We start from the raw sequence: 20,816 nt of genomic DNA on the forward strand, positions 1-20,816 counted from the left end.
GAAGGCAAGAATCTTCATCCTTAGGCTGAGACCCACTCTAGAGTGCACATGCTTAGCTGAAGGTCGGGGAGGGGTCTGCTGAGGACACTGGTGCCATCATCTATCAGTTGTGAATTCTGTATAGCCAAAACAAGGGGTTCAGTAAGAAATGCTCTTTCTGGATAGGAAGAGCATACCCCACTAATACTTGAGTGTATGACCACATACTTTGGTCCCAAATATGGCCATGTATTCTGTCCATATGGTAACTTAATGTAATGAAAGAGAAATGTGGGTATCTGCACCTCACTGAAATGGAGAAAAATTGTTGAATGTTATCATCTGTGATATTAGATTCTGGAAATTTCTCATAGATGATATAATTGAATGCTAATGGGAAAATGTTCAAAAATGAATGAAAATGACAATATGCCCTTTTTACTTTGGACTATTAGGTGGTGCTGAAAGTGTTACCTTTAAAGCCAAAACTATTGTTATTAACATATAAGCTTCAAATATGGGCTTTGAATGAGGTTCTGTAATGGTTTTCCAATGGAGATGATATCTGTCTGAGGAGGGATACACAGTTGTAATCCCTCCCTTTTCCTGCCCCTAGCCAATGTAATCCCTATGGCTAATCCCCCCCCATTCCTGCCCATCTCGGTACTCCTTGATTTTGTGTGAGCTCTTACATGAAGTCAACCATCTAGGATGACTGTCTCTAAGGAAGCTCTATGGAAACAAGCCGGCCATCTTTGAATGGGAAAGATACTATGCATTGTCCAAATATAATATATTAACCCAACAACCATGCCAAAGAACCAAATGGAACGAGATTCCTTTTGCAACGTCAATTAGTTAAGCTGAGGTTAGAGATTTATAATTTTCCAAACACAAGATGACAAAATGTTATTGTAATTTCTAACTATAATTTTTAGTAAATAGATAAAATGGTTTTAATATATACAAAATCATTAAAGAGACAATGTACTGGATACATTAAAGTATTTGCATGGCAAAATGCAATTAAGGTATGGTTTGGCCTTAATGGCTTCTTGATGCTCTGGAGTCATTGGCAGAAAACAATAGAGATACAGGAGCGCATAAGCGTGTCAGTGAAATATGGCACATGATGACACTGGGTGTTCCTGAAAGGCGTCCCTCATCCTAATGCTTTGCTTTATTATTTGGAGAGCCGTGCAGCACAAAATAGGAGCAAATACAACTGACTAGGGCTGTCGCAAAGGCATAAACATGCTATCACCTCTCGGACTCATGCTTACATTGCCTGCTATCAATAGAATGTTTAAATTGGATACTTATAGCGAAATGTAAACCCGTCATGCTCAGTGCTTCACCTTGATCGCATCTAAGCCAGAAATCATTGCATCTGAGTAGATTGTTTTTGCCTTGTGCCCTGTGTACTGTAAACAGAACACATCTCTGCCACTCCTGGGAGCAATTTAATGGGCTGCTGAATAGCGCTAATAGATTTTCCCTGAACACAGAACACCTCTGCTGGACATGCATGCTCCTTGCAGATGCTTTCTCAGTGTGCAATGTCAGAGATGTCCTTAGATCCGAATCCATGGTGAATCTTTTGGGCCTTTCATGCATGAAACCTGGGTTCCCATTTCCAGCTTCCCTGAAACATGGCTGGAGCAAGGATTGGGAACCTTTTCACTCTCCAGCTGTTGTTGTCTGTAACTCCCATCAGTCTCTGCAGCAATGAGGGTTCAGTGAAGTTGAAGACAGAAAACATCTGCAGAGTGCAGGTTGCAGACCCCTGTCATTGGGAATGAGAGATCCTTTTTTCACGGGGGCCTTATTCGCATTGACCACCCCCTCAGGGTGACCTGGGATCCAAAGACAGAATCACACTTAAAGGACACAACATGTGATTCTGGGCGACCCACTCATCAGCCCTGGACTGGCTAACACAGCAACAATGCAGTTCCCACGGAGCTGCCACAACATGTTAGTGCTGACCCGTTTTTCACAATAAGACCTGTTTATGAGGAGGGACGCAAAGCTTGTAGGTGTTGTTTTGTTATTTTACCATCCATTGACTGCCCATGGCCATGCTTATCCCAATGACTACTCCCACCCAGTTCTTGCCGGGCCCCTCCAAAACACTGCCTCACGGGACATTTTGAGCTTGCTTTAATAAAGACCATCAAACTCTCCACTCAAAGTGCCTACTAGTTTTGCTTTTTTCAAAGCAGGCTTCTGAGAGTTAATGACTTAACTGGAGCAGTAAACATGTTGGCAGCAGTAAACGCTCTATTGGTCTAATAAAAATGTCTTGACCAGGTCTGCCTTCAGCCACTCTATAAACAGTATGTGTGTCCTTCACTGAACTTAAAACAAGCATTTGCAAAGGCAACAGTTTTGGCTTGTGTGTAAGTATCAGGAACACAAAAGTCCAAACTGTTGGCATTGCCAATGCTTGTTTGAATTGCATTAACTTTAGAAATTCGAAGGCCACCTTATTCTCAAAGGTAACCTGCGCATTTCTAAGAAGATGGAGAGCAGCACAAAAGAGGTGCTGACTAGCTCCCTTGCTCCTGACACTATTGTATTACAGGCTCTCAGCACCCATGTCCTCCTAGTGGGAAATGCTTAAAACATGCAAACAGTTCACAGAGCTGCTGTTCCAGTTAAAAACAAAAGCACGACAAAGTCAGGAAAGACCCTGTCGCGCAATGTGCTTCCCGTGCGCCTATTATTTTCTGTGTATTTTAAATTGTATTGCGTTTGTGAATTCGGGATGCTCTGAAATATGCAGAAGCAGCCCCTGATTTGCGCATATGTACAGATGGACGGAAAAGGGTATTTCAATCTGCGCACTTTCAAATGCCCTTTCAGATTAGGGTACATCTTTTTTTAGCACAAAAGAGGAGCTGCGCTAGAGGCAATTCCTCCTTTGCACCTAAAAAAGCTTTGAGAATATGGCCCAAATCACTACAATATACTTTGAACAGTAGATAAATCATCATGGGCAATCGCCAAGCCATACATCACTTTAAACTAGCCATTGAAAGCCATAAAAGCCATAAAAGTACAAAGTGCAATAAATACATATTCTTACATTCAAACGTTTCATCCAAAAATATACTCTATGTACACAGCAGGGATGTCATTTCGGGGTAGCCATGGGGCACAACTGCGACTCCCGAGTTCTCCCTTGCTACCCCTGTGGTCTCCCTTGCTACCCCTAAGAAAAAATAGTTTTTCTTTTTTTCTTTTTTTTTTCCTTTTTATAATGCAAGCTCCTGGCTGTGACCAGCGCCATGTGGCTCTTTGCTTCTGCAGTGGCTGGCTTTTTTGTTTAGGCCTTTAAACTTTAAACTTTCAAAAACGGGGTTTCCACAAGTCTAACACTTTCAGCAGTGACCTTAAATAAGAAAGAATAGGAATACCAAATAATTTGTCTTTCTGGAAGTCTATACAATAACTGCTAAACTCATGAAAGGTTTATTTCAGGCACACTTCAGGGGGTGAGTCACTGATTTTAGTCTGTTCTTAAACACCTCAACTCAATCTTTCATCCTCCAGAGGTTGATACAGGTTGAGTGATATTGTATGCATATTTGTTCTATATAAAGCACTTAAGCATGCGTGCTATATAATAACGCATCATTATCATTTGGTCATGGATGTCTGCTTGCATTCAGAGTAGTTTGGTAATATGGGCCTATACACACTGATCTTAACGATAGATATGTCGTCTTGTATGAAATGAATACCACAATATAGGCATATCGTTCTTAACCATATTTTTCGTAGTGTACTTAGGAACAATGCTATGTGATGCCACTTCCTGTTTTATCAAGGGATGAAAGATTGTGTTCCATTTCTTCCGGTGATATCACTTCAGGGTGGGGTCAAATGACATCACTTCCTGTGATGTCATCAGAGGTCAAGAGTCGTGTGATGTCACTTCCGCTACCCCTGGCATTTTGAAATGACGTCCCTGGTACAAAGTAATATAAACAACTAAATCAGGGCATGCAATTAGATCTATTATACAAATCATATAAAAAGATTACAAAACAAGCCTTTTGTTAATTCAATCCCAATTACCAGATTCCCTTCCTACAGTATATGCACTAGAGAGCAATGGCATCATGATTTGATTAAAACCATCTTTCTTATTAAAAATGGAGTATACAGATAAATAGCCAGAGCAATACATTTCTTGTTGTATTGCAAGCTTTCAAAAATGCCAATGCACCCCCTCTCCCCCCTCTTCTGCCTGAACACTTGTTCCTTAAATTCGGGTCTAATCTTTTTTTTCCTTGTGATTAAATATCAAGGGTATTACCTATTCAATGTGATTACTGTCAATAGCCCTTTTGTTTCAGAAATTTCAAATCACTTCACAACAAACTCACTAATTCGGGTGTATGTGCGGCCGCCATTTAGGTCTTTCACAAACAAATCTGAACTCATGGTCGTAGGGTTCCTCTTGTTCCATAGGTGCACTCATACATTGTAACACTTGTATTTCTTTCCTTATTTCATAGGTAATAAAATGCAGGGCAGCTGTTGCCTGGGAACCCAACCAACCCCTTTCCATGGAGGAAATAGAAGTGGCACCTCCAAAGGCTCACGAAGTCCGGTTTAAGGTACAAAGCTTGTGGGTGTTACTTTCTAATTCTGTGATCATTTGTGGAAGGTGTGCGTAGTGCTGTGCATGCTCCTAATCGCAAGTCTGCCTCACCTGGTGCTCTCACAGAGGCACTTTTTTAAATCATCACACCTTTGACTGTAGCTATGAACGTAACCAGGCACCTCAAGACCTCACACACGAACGACAAACCCGCTAACTTTATGTTCGCTGGTTTGGTTGAAATTAAGAAGGTCATGTGATCGCAAATGAAGGTGGAAACCAGGGATGAGGGCCGCAGCACATTTGTATTGCTGACTGTGTTTAGTGTTTGACAGACTCAACCCTCACCGAACTTGAGTCACAAGACTGGCAACGCTCCCAAACTGTGCCCGAACAAGCCTAAGTTTGGCTGGCTCATGTTCTGTGCGCTCGTCAGAGCCTTTGAAGCTCTTAGGAAGTTTCATCAAGCCAATCAGAGCCCTAGAACCTCCAGTGATGTCCTGCAGTCAGATCTAAAAGGCAAAGTGCACGTTTGGATCTATATGGGTGAAGATGGCAGCTAGAGGCAGGAACAAGAAGTATCCACACTAGGAGAGATCAGAAGAGCTTCTGGTAGCCATTTAAGACCATTTATTTTACATGTTTTGGACACCAGATCCTCCTCTTTTTATGACATATGATATTTTATTGTGCTAGTTTTCCAAAGTCCCTTAAATGTTCATTTGCTTTTGTGTAACCCTTTCCGTAAACCCTTGTGATATTCTGTGTGACTCTTATCCCTCCCTCCACCCCACTATTCACCTTTCACAAAAAAAACACCAAAAAAACAAAGAAAAGAAAACCCTCATGAAACTTTTATCAAGACTCTGGGGTGCTATTATGAAACCCTTTCCTTTACCGCCTACCCTTGCACCCAAAAAAATAAACCAGTTGTTCAATCGATTGTGAAACATTTTGTGCAAACCTTTATGAAAACGTTTGTGGCATCCTTTATGAAAGTTTTGTGAAAAACCTGTCCACCGTAAATACACTTGTACAATCTTTTGGTAAACCCCTTTCTGAACGAGTTTCCTTTAGCTCCCATCACTTCAAAACATCCCTCAAGTTACTTTTGTTGTGCTACCCTTCTATATAGGTATTTGTTTTCTGTATTTATGTAGACAAGGGTGAACAGACTCATTGGGGTTCTATTTCAGTGTATTTAGTCCTTGGACGTGGAAGATGGGGTGCATGTGAGGGGAGATGCTGTCAGAGAAAATGTGCAGCCTATCGAGATTGAGACTGAATCCTCATATGGATCTATATGCGATAGGCCCGGGTGAATGCTGAATGTGCGGTGGACCACCTTGCAGGTGATATTATGTTGGCCTATAGAGAAGAGATACACGAAATGGACAACAGCTGTGCCAGTAGAAGGTAGATCGAGTGGTGCCTCAGGGCTCCATGGATTCAATGGGGGTGTTTGGAACTGATGTGGCAGTGGCAGCAACGGCTAGGTATTAGATAAAGGAGATGTTTAGGGTATTTGGGGTTGGCAGTGGAAATTGAGGAGCTTATGCGTATGGAGAATATAGGTGAAGGGCAGCAGGAGAAGGAAGACAAGGAGGCAGATGCATGGCAAGACAATCTGACATCCATGGGAAAGAGGAGAGGATGCAGAAGATGGAGCATGTGAGATCCAGGTGGAGGTACATGAGGAGGTAGATGGGGAACAGAACAGTAGGTGGAACAAGAGGAGGTGGGTGCTTGGTTGAAAAGGGGGTAGTAGGAAGAAGAGGTGAGCAGCAGGAGGTGGACACAAAAGGACATTACTAAGGTGTGAGAAGTAATATGAGGAAATGCATGCTGGACCAATGGAAGACTGAAAAGAGGGACAATCAAAGAAGGGGTGACTGATTGTGCTGATGCTGGTTGATAACATACCACCCAGTGAAAGGGACAAGGAAGTAACAGTTTCATTTCTGAGAATTCCCTTTTTCCTCTCTTACTACTTCCTCCATCCTCCTTCTGAACTCCTATCGTGTCTTTGGAGGTCTGCCACATGCGAGTTCCTTCTCATACTCCCACTAGTCCACCAGATGTAGACATGCTCTGTGGCAACTTCCCTCCCTCTTGGTCCATGTCTGTCCCAGTTTCCCCTTGGCTCTTCTTCATTTTCTGTTTTTTCCAGACTTCCTTCTTTGGGGGTACTTCTTCTCTACATCCTCCTCCCTGCATTCTGGTCTCTTCCTGGGGTGTCTTTCTTTCCCCTTATGTCCCCTATGTTCTTACCACCTCCTTCTGTTTTCAGGATACTCCCCTTTTTCTCTTCTGGGTTGTTAACAACTACTTCTCCATGTCCTTCTATTTTTCAGCTTCTGTTATTTCAGCAATCCCTGTATTTCCTTTTCCTCTCACCTGCTGAGTCTCTCTCTCCAACCCCTGAGCCTTCTGGGATCTTTTCATCCCTACCTCCATAGCTTCTCTATTTCTAACCTATGTGGTCTCTCTATCTATCTCTCTGTCTCTCTGTCTGTCTCTCTCTCTTTCTCCCTCTCTCTCTTTCTCTATGTCTCTTTATCTCTCTCCCCCTCTCTCTCTCTCTCCCCCTCTCTCTCTCTCTCTCTCTCTCTCTCTCTCTCTGTCGCTCTCTCTCTCTCTCTCTCTATCTCTCTTTCTCTCTCTCTCTCCCCCCTCTCTCCATATCCCTGGGTTCTCTCTCTTCCCACACCTTGGAGTCTCACTCTCTAACAAGACACTAGTCTCTCTCTTCCTCTCTCTCTTACTTTCTCTTTTCTGCAGCCTCCAGGAAATTCCTCTGCCCAACTGCCGGTGTTTCTCTCTCCAACATCTGGGGTATTTGCCAAACTGTGGTCTCTCTCTCTCCCCAACATCTGGGGTTTATGTCTCCCACAATCACTGTGATCTTTCTCTCCCCAAACTCTGGAGCTTCTCTCTTCACAGCCTCTGGATTCTTTCTTTCCCCAAACTCTCCCTCTCTGTTCTTCTCCTCCTCCTATATTCCTCCAGGCAAATTGTTCTGTTTGTCTCTGATGTGCCTCTTCCTCCCTCCCAGTCACCTCCACTCCTCACCTCCGCCCATCTCCAAAGTAATTTCTTCTACACTTCAAGCGCCCACCTTCTCCTTGCTGTCCCTCTCTCCAAATCCCATACTACCTGCCTCCCCTGTTTGTCTTTATAATCTCTCTAACCCACCCCAAGGTTAGTTTTATGAGTTACAGTTATTCAGGATGCTGGCTCTGTGGTTGGGCTGGACTTCCTTCTGGACGGTATTTCCTTTGTGTTCATGTCACTAGCCCCACCCTTGTCTTCACAATGGACCAAGTCTTCTTAGAGGTGATCTGCAATCTTGGATCCGTCTCTGTGATCCGAGGGATTGTCGGTAGGTCTGCTGGATCAGATGTTCTTTGATTGGCTCTCCTGAACATGCACGGAAATGTATAGACAAGAGCGGACTTTGGTCTTGGGAATTCTAATGGCCATGAACAATTTGTTTCAGGCGTGGGGTTTCCAAGAAACAATAGGATAGTGTGCATTTGGCATCCTTTATCATGTGGGGTTTTCTTTCTTTATGGATGTATTTCTGAGTTTCCATGCAACCTTGTCAGCTGAAATGATCTTCTTAATGGTATTTTACTGCAAATCCAGGCCAAGCTCAAAGATGACTGTAGGGTAGACCAAGGCAGTCTCCCCACACCTGTCCTGGGTCCTCATCACAAACCATGCACCCTTGTCCAACCCATTCTCAACCCCTAGAGCAATGCAGGGCACGGTGTCACAGCTGGCATGTGGGGAAACATTACCTGCACTCTGCATTGAGGTCAGCCAGGAAGCTGGAAGGCAATGCAGTCTCAGATCCTGTGGAGGATTATCTGCATGTCAACACCCAGAACATTCCCCAGTTATGTGGAAGTAGGGCAACGGCTTCGAGCAACCCTGTAAAAAACCAGTAAATAAGCAGCTTGTATGCATTTAAGGGTCCAAGACTGGTGTTTGAGGTGGCAGCAACTGGGGAGCAGAAAAGGACCTACAGAAATAATTGTGCTTACACATAGCCTGTATTACAAAGAAGTAGAGAAATATTTGCAGCTGCAGCTACTGGGTGGCAGTGAGGTTGCACTTATTCCACAGGAGGAAGACCTAGAGAAATACTGTACATAATATCGACATTGGAAATATTTGGTGTTGCGCAATGCTCCCTTTGACCCAATACGAGAATCTGTCTCAGCAAGTGACCTCAGGTTGATTTATTGATTTGTATTTAATCAATAATAGGCCTAAAGACAAACTAATGACACTAATGGAACCGTACACAGTGTGTAGCTTGAAAAAACGGCACCGTTCAAAGGTTTTGGCCCCGACAGGTGTAAAATGGTGACGTGCCTCGCTGACTTAAACACTATGTATGCTTCTACAGGCTTTGAGGTGTTTTCATTGGTTGTGAAGTAGTTATGACGCCTGCCTGCAAAAAAGAGTATTCATAGCACCTGGGTTCAAATCCCACCTCTTTCAATTCTGTATTGAATTGTTGCAGCACCTAGCCTCGCCGCTTGGTGGCCGAAGGCATCCGCTGCAGTCTGTGCAATGACACTTTATATTTTGAAATAGTCAGCCCATCGATCACAATGCTTGGCTGAAGAGTCTCTTGACATCCAATGATGTTGTTCCATAATTGTTGGAATTTGTAATTCATATAGAATTTTTAAAACAGAGCTTCTTTATTGAAATATGCACCGCAGTTTGGGCCTTCTATTTCAGTTTCATACCTTTAAATTGTGTGTTGAGCCAGGCTCACAGCAACTCCCTTACCACCTCCTTAGTCCATTAAAATGTGATTTTCACTTAATGTGGCATGGCTCGGTCTGTGTGCAAACGGCTCTGAATATTCTTGCAAGCTTTGACTTGGCAATACAGCATTGAAGCTTAGCCATGTGATGGGCAGCAATTTGTCTCAAAGCTTGGTGGCCAATAAGATCTGAAGAAACCTGTGCTCCTATTACGGATAGGCTTAGATAGTCCATGCAGGAATGAAATCGACCAGGTTTAGAGTCCCTTGACAACCAACAGAGATTTCAGTTTCCTCTGAACAAACAGTTTGGGGTCGCTTTTTAAATGTCTTTTTTAAAATGTTTGGTTGGGTTTGGGTCACAGACACTCAATATCACTTAGTATTACATTTCTGAATAATCGAATCATGCCTTTGCATTGTGACGGGGCGGCCCACCACAAATAACCACGCAGACTCTTGAGTAAAAGTTCAAGGGAGTTTATTAAAATAAATTGTCGGAATGGCGCTACTCTCCTTAATTCTCTGTTGTCTATGGGACTGGGGATGATTGGCGCTAGGGCCGTCCCTCCCCTCTCTCACTTTCCCCAGGGCTGGAATTCACCTCCCAGGCCCAGACATCCCTATCGGGATGTTAGTCTTCCACTGATCGGAAACCCCTATCTGTCTCTTTTCTTAGAACCACTAATAGTGTTATCCCTGATTCGTTGGCTACCTGACTCCCAAGGGAACTTCTAATTCTCACTCTCCTACCATTTCTTAGTTGCTGGGAAAAATAGGGAATAGTGCCTTCTTTTACCCATCACCACATACTCTCCTTTCACAACCTCTCACTCCTGACCCTTAGCTAATCTGACCGCATAAATTATTATCCGCCCACCATGTCACTGTCACTTTCAATCTCTCACTCTACCTTTCTACCTCCACCCTTCATTCCGCTATTCCTTTTTCCTCCATCATCTCACGGTTCTTCTTCACCTCCTACTATTCTTCTAATTTTAGCTCCCGTTCAACTCTATGCAAACAGCTGCCCCTATCCTCCAACTCAATGTCACTCTCCTCACTACTACCATGATTATTGTTACCACTTGGCTACTATCACTACCTCTCTCTACTACCTTCCAAGTCACTCAGGGATATGGGATATGGTATCCTGCACACCTCTCTCACTATTACAAACCACTAGGGGACAATGCACTGATGCTTAAGCCTGCAGGCCTTAAAAATAATAACTGCCCAAATACGTGTTGGTGTAGCGGTTTGAGGCCTCATAGGCCCTTTTCATTAGTAAAATATAATCCCTTGTGCTTAGTGGCTTAGGCCTCCCTGTACCATCATTTTATTCGGAAAATTCCTGGTGGGTTAGTGGCGTCATCTCCGCATGGGCTCCAGCTGATATTTGTGAGCTGGAGCCGTGTTTTGTTGCAGACAAATTTTGTGCAGCTTGCCGGCATCCTGTCAAAGGGATGCCGCCTCTGCCTTGCTGTTCTCCGGTGTACTCGTTTCCTCTGGAGGCCACCGTCGCTGAAGGTAAGGAGGGGTGGAAGGAGGCACCAGTTGGGATGAGGTGGGCTCCCCTCCCAGAACCCCCCCACGACACGCCCACTGAGCTGGCCCTGTCACAGTATTGAAATTAAGTAAAATTTGGTGGTCGTCAGACTGTGCTTGCCAGCGCCTACCTACATTTGTACCTTGTCTGCTTCTTTTGTGTCCTACTGATCGGTATTGGCTGCTGCTTATCACTGGGCAAGGCTAACAACCTAAGCCTTATAGTAAAGAGTTTGTAAGAAGATTCCCCTGTTATCAGCGCAACTCATTAATAATCCACGTCATACGGTTTATATTTTGTACAAATGTATGTGTGAATTCTGTTTCATTACATCCCAATTTGTAGAGAGATAGTAAATTTGTGACTTTAACATCCTGACATATTGGTTTAGTGTGCCGCCAACTATTATGGCCAAAATGTTTCAGTCGTTGGGCTTTTTCAAAGTGGTTTGTAAATAGTAAATCTCCAAGGTTACAGGTAGGGAGAGTCAAAACTGATGGGGATCAATAGTTACATACATTGATATATGTTAGTCAATTAAATAAATTAAACAGAAAATGGGTTCATGAATTGGTCAGTTCGCAACCATAAATGTTAGGAAGAATAATAGGAAACATAAAAAAAAGACAGACAGGCAAATAAAAAGAAAATCATAAATCATGTTAGTATTTTTTGTGTTTTTATATCTACTGATCCTTTGTAATACATTAGGGATCCTTTGACAACATTGTCAGAAATGGATTGGCGCACGGCAATGCCAACAGGTATGCATAACTAGTAGGCGGAGGATGAATCAGGTCTAATTCGGTGATGTGTGGTTGTTGGTGACTATTTATTTTTGGGGTGTGATATCAAGGGGCCTCATCACGAGTTGTGCGGTAACCCTTAAAATTAGCGGTAACGCTATCAGCGCCAATTTTAAGGGTCCGTCGGATCACGAGTCCAAATACCGCCAGCGCCATTACAGCCAGCGCAAGTACAGCCGGCTGTACAAGCGTCGGCTGTAAAAGCGCCAGTAACCATTCGCGCTAAAACATTTGTAATTACGAGTCCGGCGTAGGCGCAATTAGTGCCAGAAAAGCAGCGGATAATCCGCCGAAAATACCCCCAGAAAGAAGCTGGAGGTAAAAGAACACAGGCCACAGCAATAAGGGCCCAGGTGAAACCAATGCAATTCAGAGGCTTACAAAGTACCCACGCATGCACAACACACCCTCCCCGACACCATTACACTAGTAGGAGCAGGGAGGAGGCAGCAGTAAGGGCCCAGGTGAAACCAATGCAATTCATAGGCCTACAAAGGACCCACCCATGCACAACACACGCTCCCCAACACCATGCTGCCATTTGGAGCCGGGAGCCTTTATGTGGACTTCTACCTGCTGCGCCTGGAGCTACAGAGGCCAGCCAACCCGGCCAGGGCCCTGGGAGCGCAGGGGGTAGTGGGGATGAGGAGAAGGAGGAGGAGAGCAGCAACAGCAAGGCGCCCAGCCATCCCCAGGGTCAGGCCAACACCCTAGGCCCTGACTGATGGCCAGTTGGTGACTGAATATCGGCCGGACCGGGCAACCATCACCCAGGTGCTGCACACAATCCAGGCTGACATCGGCAGCCGCATAGCCATCAGCACAGCAGTGCCTCCGCTAGTGAAGCTTGTGTCTGTGCCTCAATTCCTTGGCACTGGCAGCTACCAACACACCGTTGCCATGATGCATGGAATGGCCCAGTCCACATTCAGTGCCATGCTGGGACAGCTGCTGGATGCACTGTTGAATCATGTGAATGAGCACATCGCATTGCCAGCCACACAGGCACAGGTGAACCAGCTGAAGGGTCAATTCCATGCCATTGCCCAAGTCCCGAATTCAATAACAGCCCTGGACTGCACACATGTAGCACTCATACCACCGCAGGCACATGAGGCAGCTACAGAAACCGGAAACAGTACCATTCCCTTAATGTGCAGATGACATGTGGCCCTTACCTCACCTTCAGCCACTGCTGTGCCCGCTACCCAGGATCCACCCACAACTCCATGGTCCTGCGCAACAGTACCCTGCCAGCGTACATGAAAAGGCACCGAGGGCAAAACACATGGCTGCTGGGTGAGTAGAAATGTATACCATAATGCCTGTTAATCCACAACTGATGGGGCTGATCACATAAAATGAAATCCATGAATCTCAATTGGCAGCACCATTACTGCAGCATTCCCATTCAAGCACCTTGCACGAGAAACCTTGGACATGTCCAACACAGCAGAACACACCCATTCAGGATGTAAAAGACATGTGGCAGCACAGTGACACATGGAAGGCCTACCACCATAAAGCCTCCTGTGTGAGTACCACTATGGCTCCCAACACTGACACAGTACAGACATCCCACCCTGCCCACCCGACAGTCATACAAATGTAACACATAAGTCGCCACATCCACAAATGCACCACACATAAGCAGACTGAGTAATGTCAAAGTACATCCCACAAACCCTCTCCCCAGAATGGCCAAGGAAATACATGGAGAACAGTACAGAATAGTGACAATCAGCAAATGCAACTGCAGCCAAAGGGAATGGCAATGACACATGAGGCAGCCACTTCTCTCATGCAGAAGTAGATGGAAGGGCCCCCTTACACAGTGACAAGTGAATGAGTACAGTTACATTCTGAAACAGAGGCGTACCAAGTTGAGAGTACCTCATTGATTCAATTCTGCTCGTAGCACAGCACACTCCACAATGTTGTTGACCTAATGACAAGTATGGCAAAATGACACTGATGACTGAGCTCTGTACACCCACTGAACTTACCTGTCCCCATACCGGCTTTCTCTCCCATGCAGGTGATTCTGGATATCCCCAGTACATGTAGCTCATGGCCCCTGTGCGTCATCCACACACGGCAGCGGAGCGGGCATACAACCTTGCCCATGCTCGCACACGGATCTGCATGGAGAGGGCATTTGGACTGCTGAAGGCACGCTTCCGGTGCCTCGACCGCACGGGAGGGGCAATGATGTATGCACCAGAAAAAGTTGGCAAAATTGTACTGACATGTACCATGCTGCACAACATCTGCTGTCGCAGAAATGTGCCACTGCCCCCTGATGCTCATGTGCAGCCACCTGAGGATGGTAGTGAGGGTGATGATGTGCCTGAAGGTGTTGCACGTGCACAAAGGGTTGGGCTGAGAGAGGGGAGGTTGGCCAGACAGGGATTTATTGAGGTATTTTTCTAACCCGGGTGATGGGTAAATTGAACAAATGTCACATCAACATTAAATAGCACTTTTTCACAATCACTACTGTCCATGCTTTGTGATTTTTGAAACGTGATTTATTCTCAGTGCAACAAACCCCCTCCCCCCAGTGAACACCCAGCACACAATCCCCCCTCCCCCAGTGAACACGCAGCACACAATCCCCCCTCCCCCAGTGAACACCCAGCACACAATCCCCCCTCCCCCCCAGTGAACACCCAGCAGACAATCCCCCTCCCCCATTGAACTCCCCAAAACAGTGCAGGTAGGTGCATGTTTCTTATCAGGGCACCCACAACGATGCCATGTACGACTAGAATGGTCGTGGGCGCTTTCCTTGTCCGGGCCCCTCCGGTGTGTGTGACCTCAGGTTGCGCATAGACCGGCGCCTAGGAGATGGCTCAAGGGATCCCTCCGTGGGTGTGGTTGAGGTTGAAGGGACTGACCCGGTTGCCTGCATGTGCTGTCGGATGAGGTTGTTTCCCTCCCTTGTTTGCTCAGCAAGTGCTGACACTGCCTCACACAACTCCCTCACCCTTTGTCCAAACCCTGTCAGGGCAGCGGTACACTGCTCTGCAACTCTGCATGTGCGCGCATTGTCACACGCTATTTACTTGCATCGATGGCGTATGGCTGCACTGATAGCCTTGATGTGCCGGCTGTGCACCTTGGCCATTGTTTCTACTTTGGACTGTTTAGCCTCAATCACATCCAGTCGGCACATCACTGCTGCCCCTGTGATGAAGGGCACCCCTGGTGTGGCAGGTGCCGGCCTGCCACTTGTGCGCTGTTGGAGGGGCTGCATGGGGACATGACGCCAGCTTGGATTGGACTGCCAGGATCTGAGTGCCGGTCTTCAGGGCTGCCATATGATGGCGTGTCCTCATCTGGCTGTGGTATGCGGACACGACTCACATGCTCATGTGAGCTTTGTGCTTGCTGTGTGCCTGGCCTTGGGGTTCCCTGTGGTGTGACCATCCCTTCTGCGTCACTGCTTCCGGGTGAATGCAGTCCTCCTGGATGATGCGCACGTGGAGGTGTCACTCCCATGTTGGGCTCCTATCCACAGGTCAGTCCCTCTGAATCGGGGCTGTGCCTAGTGGCTTGGGGCGAGCTGGCCGTGGACTCCCTGCGGGCATGTGGGTGCTGCTGTGGTCTTTTAGGGCTGCGTTGTGGTGAAGTGGGGGGGTGGCCTGCATCGGCTCCCTTCAGTGCGGCCTCTTTGTGGGGTGGTGGTGCTGGTGGAGGCTTGCTGCCGTGTGCGCCGTGATGGTGTGGCCTCCTCCCCATCATCTTCATCCCGTTGGGTTTTCCGTGTGCCTGTGGGGTATATAGGGTGTGGTTTGAGTTCAAGCTACCTACATTAATGTAATGCAGTTCATGCTAACAAGTGGGATTGTAGACAGTATCAATCATGCATTCAACTTGCATTTTGTTCATTCGCCATGTGGTGCTTGGTGTGAGTGAGTATGGAGGTACACCGCATGGGAATGTTTGTGTGACAATATTGCATGTGTGGTTGGGGTGCACTGCGCTCAGGGTCTTGGGGGTGTATTCCTGCACACTCAAACTCTACGTAGATGTCCCATGGCTATGCATGTCTATCCCCTGCCCCTAACATTGATGCACTGCACATGCAGGGTCATCTAGGCAGCACTACGGTTCAATGGATGTAGGGCTCACTTATGGGTGTCTGCAGTTCCTCACACACATTTCTTCACATTCATTCACTCAGGTTCTGCATGTGTGGTACTTTCAGTTGCATGCATTCGGGATGAGATTCACCTGCAGTTGGATCAATGCCAGTGCCTGCCTCCGCTCCACCAATTCCCTTGATGGTGCCAATGTCAATCAGGGCACTGATCTTCTCCTCCCAAGGTGTGAGTTTGGGTGGGGGTGGTGGTGGCGTCCTCCAGTGCCCCTGCTTGCACTCCTGTGCTGTGAGAGGATGCAGCAGACTCGCACACGCAGGTCATTGAGACGCTTCCGGCAATCCTCCCCATCCCGGGGCACGCGCCCCACAGCAGTGACCCTTTGGCTGATGTTGCGCCAAATCTGTGCTCTGCGCTGGCCACAGGTTTTGCGCTGCTGCAGCTCCTTATGATGTGTCTCAGCCTCCTCCATCAGTACAGCCAGCTCCTGGTCGCTGAATTTGGGCTTTCTCACCCTGTCCAGGGCAGCCTTGCCCCTAGTGCGCTCCTGTGACATGTTTTGGTGTTAGATGGGGTGGATGGCTTCCAGGGGCTGTGATATCCGACGGATTGTGATTTCCAAGATGGCCGCCACTTTGTTTCCCGTTCCGGCGGTGACGCGTTTCCCGCGTGCTAATAGCGCATGCTCATGGCGTGCGCTATTAGCGCGATATGGCTGTAGCATACGGTGCGCCGGATTTAAGGGTTCTACCCGTTGTGCGCTATTTGCGCTAACGCCATGTCCCGGTGCACATGCACGAAAACTCGTGATTTGGCCGAATATCCACCGGGGGCTTGGCGTTAGCGCTATTTACGTTCGACGAGAAAACCGCCACATTACCGCCAAACTCATGATGAGGCCCAAGGTCAGGTGCACTGTATCAACACAGTGATTTGTTGTTGTCATGCAGCTATATTGGTGCCTAGATTTAGCAATGCATCTTCAGTAGGATTGTGCTTAGATAGTGATTAGAATATACGGGTTGCAAAAATACCTTCTAGTCCTTCATTGGTTAAATCTGGTGTATTCTTGATGTTTCCATCTTAGGTGTTAACATTTCACTGCCTGTTAGAAATACACAATGCCGTTACTATATATATTGCTCATAAGTGTACTGTAAGACGTGCTTACAGTATTAAGGATTTAAAGTCACCTTGTAAATTTCAAGATGTGCATGTTCATGTATTCTTCTGTGCTATCATTGTTGATACACTGAAGTGCTCTGCTTCCATTCTATATTTGTCTGGAAATAATTAACGATAACCTTAGTCCGTATTACTTTAAGAAGAACTTCTATTTGCATATTCCGGATGTTCTAACTAGTCTGCTATGCGTGCAAAGTTAGTGTTGAAGAATACAAATATTCCTCACATAGTACGTTTTGCAAAATCCTTGCTGTGCATTGCTAGACCTAGTCTCAAGTCTGATTCTTAATGCATTTCTGCAGTTTACAACAAAACGTTTCTCGTGGTGCCTGGTCTTCTCTTTAATGCAAGAAAGGAGAGGATTGCCTCTACACTCCATCCCATCTGCTTACCTTAAAGTCAGTGGTTAAGTTCCCCGTCCTGATCTGCGGTCCATTCGGGATGCCGCTCCTTGTCGGTTTTGATAGAAAAATGAAAACCTGAGTCATTCAAAGTGATTTGAGTGATCACATGATCATAGCCTGTTGCCGATTTCTATTAGGAAGGCTTAACTAGCGATCTGAAAAATTTGAGTGGTTTAGCATTTAGTTATGGCTGGCCATTCTGGAGATTAAAGTTCAGTTATCTGGGGTAATCAATTGGTTTAAATGGTATAACCATATTTCACAAATCGATGCACAAATGTGCTGCTAAATGGATCTTATTTCCTTCTTTGGGTAATTGTTTCGGACCAATCATTTATTTCACCAAAGGTATGCTTTTTGAGCCCAAAAAAGGTTAGATGGATCTGGCCATTATTTGAGGCCGCTCTACATCGGTTTCGAAAGAAAAATGAAAACCTGAGTCATTTAAAGTGACTCCAGTGATAAAATGATCATAGCCTGTTGCTAGTTTCTATTAGGAAGGCTTAACTATCGATCTGCCATATTGGAGTTGTGTATTATTTAGTTATGGCTGCCCATTCTGTTGATTAAAGTCCAGCTATATGGGGTAATTAATTGGTTTAAATGTTATAATCATATTTCACAAATTGATATATTGATGTATTGCTAAATGCATGTTAGTTCTGTTTTTTGGTAAAACAATTTTCGGACCGATCGTTTATTTCGCCTAAGGCATGCTTTTTGAGCCCAAAAAAACATTAGATGGATCTGGCCATTATTTGAGGGTACAATTGGATTGACAATTGTATTGTAGTAACATGTGGCTCCTTTGAGTCCCTATGTAAGCGTGTTTAATAAGCACGCTTTTCAGTCCAGAGAAAGGTTAAATGAATCTGACCATTATTAAAGGCTACTATTAGAGTGTACCTGGTGAGTCCCTATGCAAGCATATGTAAAAAGCACGCTTTTGACCCAGAGAAAATGTAAAAGGATCTGCACATTATTTAAAGCTTAATATTTGAGTATATTGGTGTGAATGGTGGCTCCTGCAAGTCCCTATGTAAGCGTATGTGAGAGGACGGGCCTGATGCATAGTATGGAGTATAATTTGGTGTGATCAACCCTATACCTGTGTTAGTCACGCTAAATATGTTGGTACGCCCTTAAGTATCATACAGTATTTATAGAAAGTATTGCATCTCATTATCTGGGTTGAGACCATTCTGTGTTGTTCTGAATTTGCATATGTATCTTGCCTCCATTTTTCTTAAATCATTCACTCTATCCCTTCCACTTGCTGAGGGTTTCATGTGGTCAATATCCACAAATCTTAGTCGCTTTTGGTCCTCCTTGGCATGCATGTTCATCCAGTTCTGCACAAGTGGGTACCATGGGTCCTGTTTATTGATTGAGTTAAGGTGCTCTATTATCCTAAAACAGACTTGTCTGATTGTGCTACCAATGTAGGTCTTGCCACTGATGCATACAATTATATAGACAACATAGGTGCTACAACATTTCAAACATGTGTTAATATACATTGTGTGGCATTCATTGCAGTATTTTTTTTAATCCAAAGTTTATATGTAAAACAAGCAAAATCCACATTTATGGATCCTTTGGTTGTGTTTCCTTGTTCTGTTAACCAGTTATCACTGGCTTCCAGGCTCGTCATGTGGCTAGGGCAGAGTTTGTCCCTTAGTGTTGGTGCCTTTGAAAAGGTGATCTGTGGTTTGTTGCCTCTATATTCCCTCAGACGGTCGTCTGTCAAAATACATGCCAATGTTTTTTCAAAATTTTTAATAGCTTTGTGCTCTCTCTACTATATTGTGTGATATATCTGACTTCATTGTTAGTATGGCTTCTAGCTGTTTCTTTATTCTTGTCTATGGTTAGCTCAGCTCTCTTCCTAGTCATAATCCTATTCTCAGTTATTGTGATGCTCTTTTGTGCATATCCTGATTTTATAAATCTTTCTTTCACTAGGTTTAGTTCTTGCTCGTAGACTTCTTTCTCACTGCAGTTCCTTTTTGCCCTTAGCATTTCTCTCACTGGGGTGTTTTCTAACACATGTTTTAGTGGCAACTTCTGTAGTATAGGGTTGAGTTCAGTTCCATGGGTTGGCGAAATGTTTGTGTCTGTATTTTGGGGTCTTTAATTTATATGTGTAGATCCCGAATGTCGATCTCCTGGCTATTGATCTGTCCTACTAATTCCAGTCCAAATGTGTTGTTGTTGATATAACTGGTGTAGTCTTGGAATTCTGTCGCTGTGCCATCCCATATTATGAGAACAGTGTTGCTGTATCTTTGCCACTCAATCATATGAGTGATCCAGTCATTGTTACTCAAGGTATGCGTTTTTTCAAAGTGTGACATAAAGAGGTTGGCCAGGGAAGGCGTGTAGCTAACCCCCATTGCCACCCCTTTAGTTTGTTGAAAATAGGTATCATTGAATGTGACCACATTGTGATTTAGTATAAAGGTGAGTAATTCCTTTAGGCATTCAATATGCATGTAGTATATCACCACTACTTCAGCAAAGTTAAATTCAAGGGCCTTAATACAAGATTGTGGTCTATTCCTGTATATAAGGCCTGTAATAGCAAGATTGGGGTCAAAGCTTGCTAACTTATAGTTTGTCTGCGATTGTGTTCTCTCTAATAGCTGTAGGGTGTGTTTCTAGCTGGATTACCAGAGGCTGTATATATTGGTCAATGTATTTTAACATGTTTTCTGTCAGTCCTCTTATTCCACTAACAATCGGTCTAACCTGTGATAGTCCCTGGTATGGTTTGTTATTGGTAAAATAGGCTTGCTTTGCCTATTGCTTATTGCCATAGATAACGTTCTGTCATCATCTAGCAGGAATCCCTGCCCATGCCAGTATAGAATTAGTTTGTTATGCTCATCCATAAATTCTTTTACTGGATTCGTTCCGAGCTTGAGGTAACAATCTGGTGTGTCCAGGTGTTCAAGTCCCATTTTCATATAAACCGTAAAGTTGGGAATGACAGTATTCCCAACCTTGTCTGCATCCTTAATGATTATTGTAGCGTCATGGGTCCGATCAGTCAGTGCCTTCCTTTCTTGTGATGTTAAATTGTCCATCATTATTTATGTTCCTCTCGTAGGATATTTGTCAGTTTGTCAGTGCAGATATGCTATGACTGCCTTGTGGATGGTTTCTATGGTGCCCTCCTGTGATGTTGCTGGAATAAACTTAGATCTTGTGTTTAATTTAGAGTCTGCTAATACATCTGCCTTGATCTCTAAGTCTCTAATAATCTGCATTCCTGATATTCTGGTGTCTTTGTCAATTGAGAAAAGTAGTGTTGTGTCGTCAATGTCTTTCATGGTAAAGGTACTGGGAATTGCATTTGTGTTCCCATCTTCTGTGTTCACTTC

The 20,816-nt window shown here is 44.9% G+C and overlaps 1 pseudogene; it reads left to right on the forward strand.

Moving 5' to 3' along the window:
- Positions 1-20,816, forward strand: part of LOC138515195 (alcohol dehydrogenase 1-like) — a 328,151-nt pseudogene that overhangs the window by 3,843 nt on the left and 303,492 nt on the right.

Source organism: Ambystoma mexicanum, chromosome 6q (assembly GCF_040938575.1).
Source record: "Ambystoma mexicanum isolate Mex_15411 chromosome 6q, UKY_AmexF1_1, whole genome shotgun sequence".
NCBI classification, from domain to species: Eukaryota; Metazoa; Chordata; class Amphibia; order Caudata; family Ambystomatidae; genus Ambystoma; species Ambystoma mexicanum.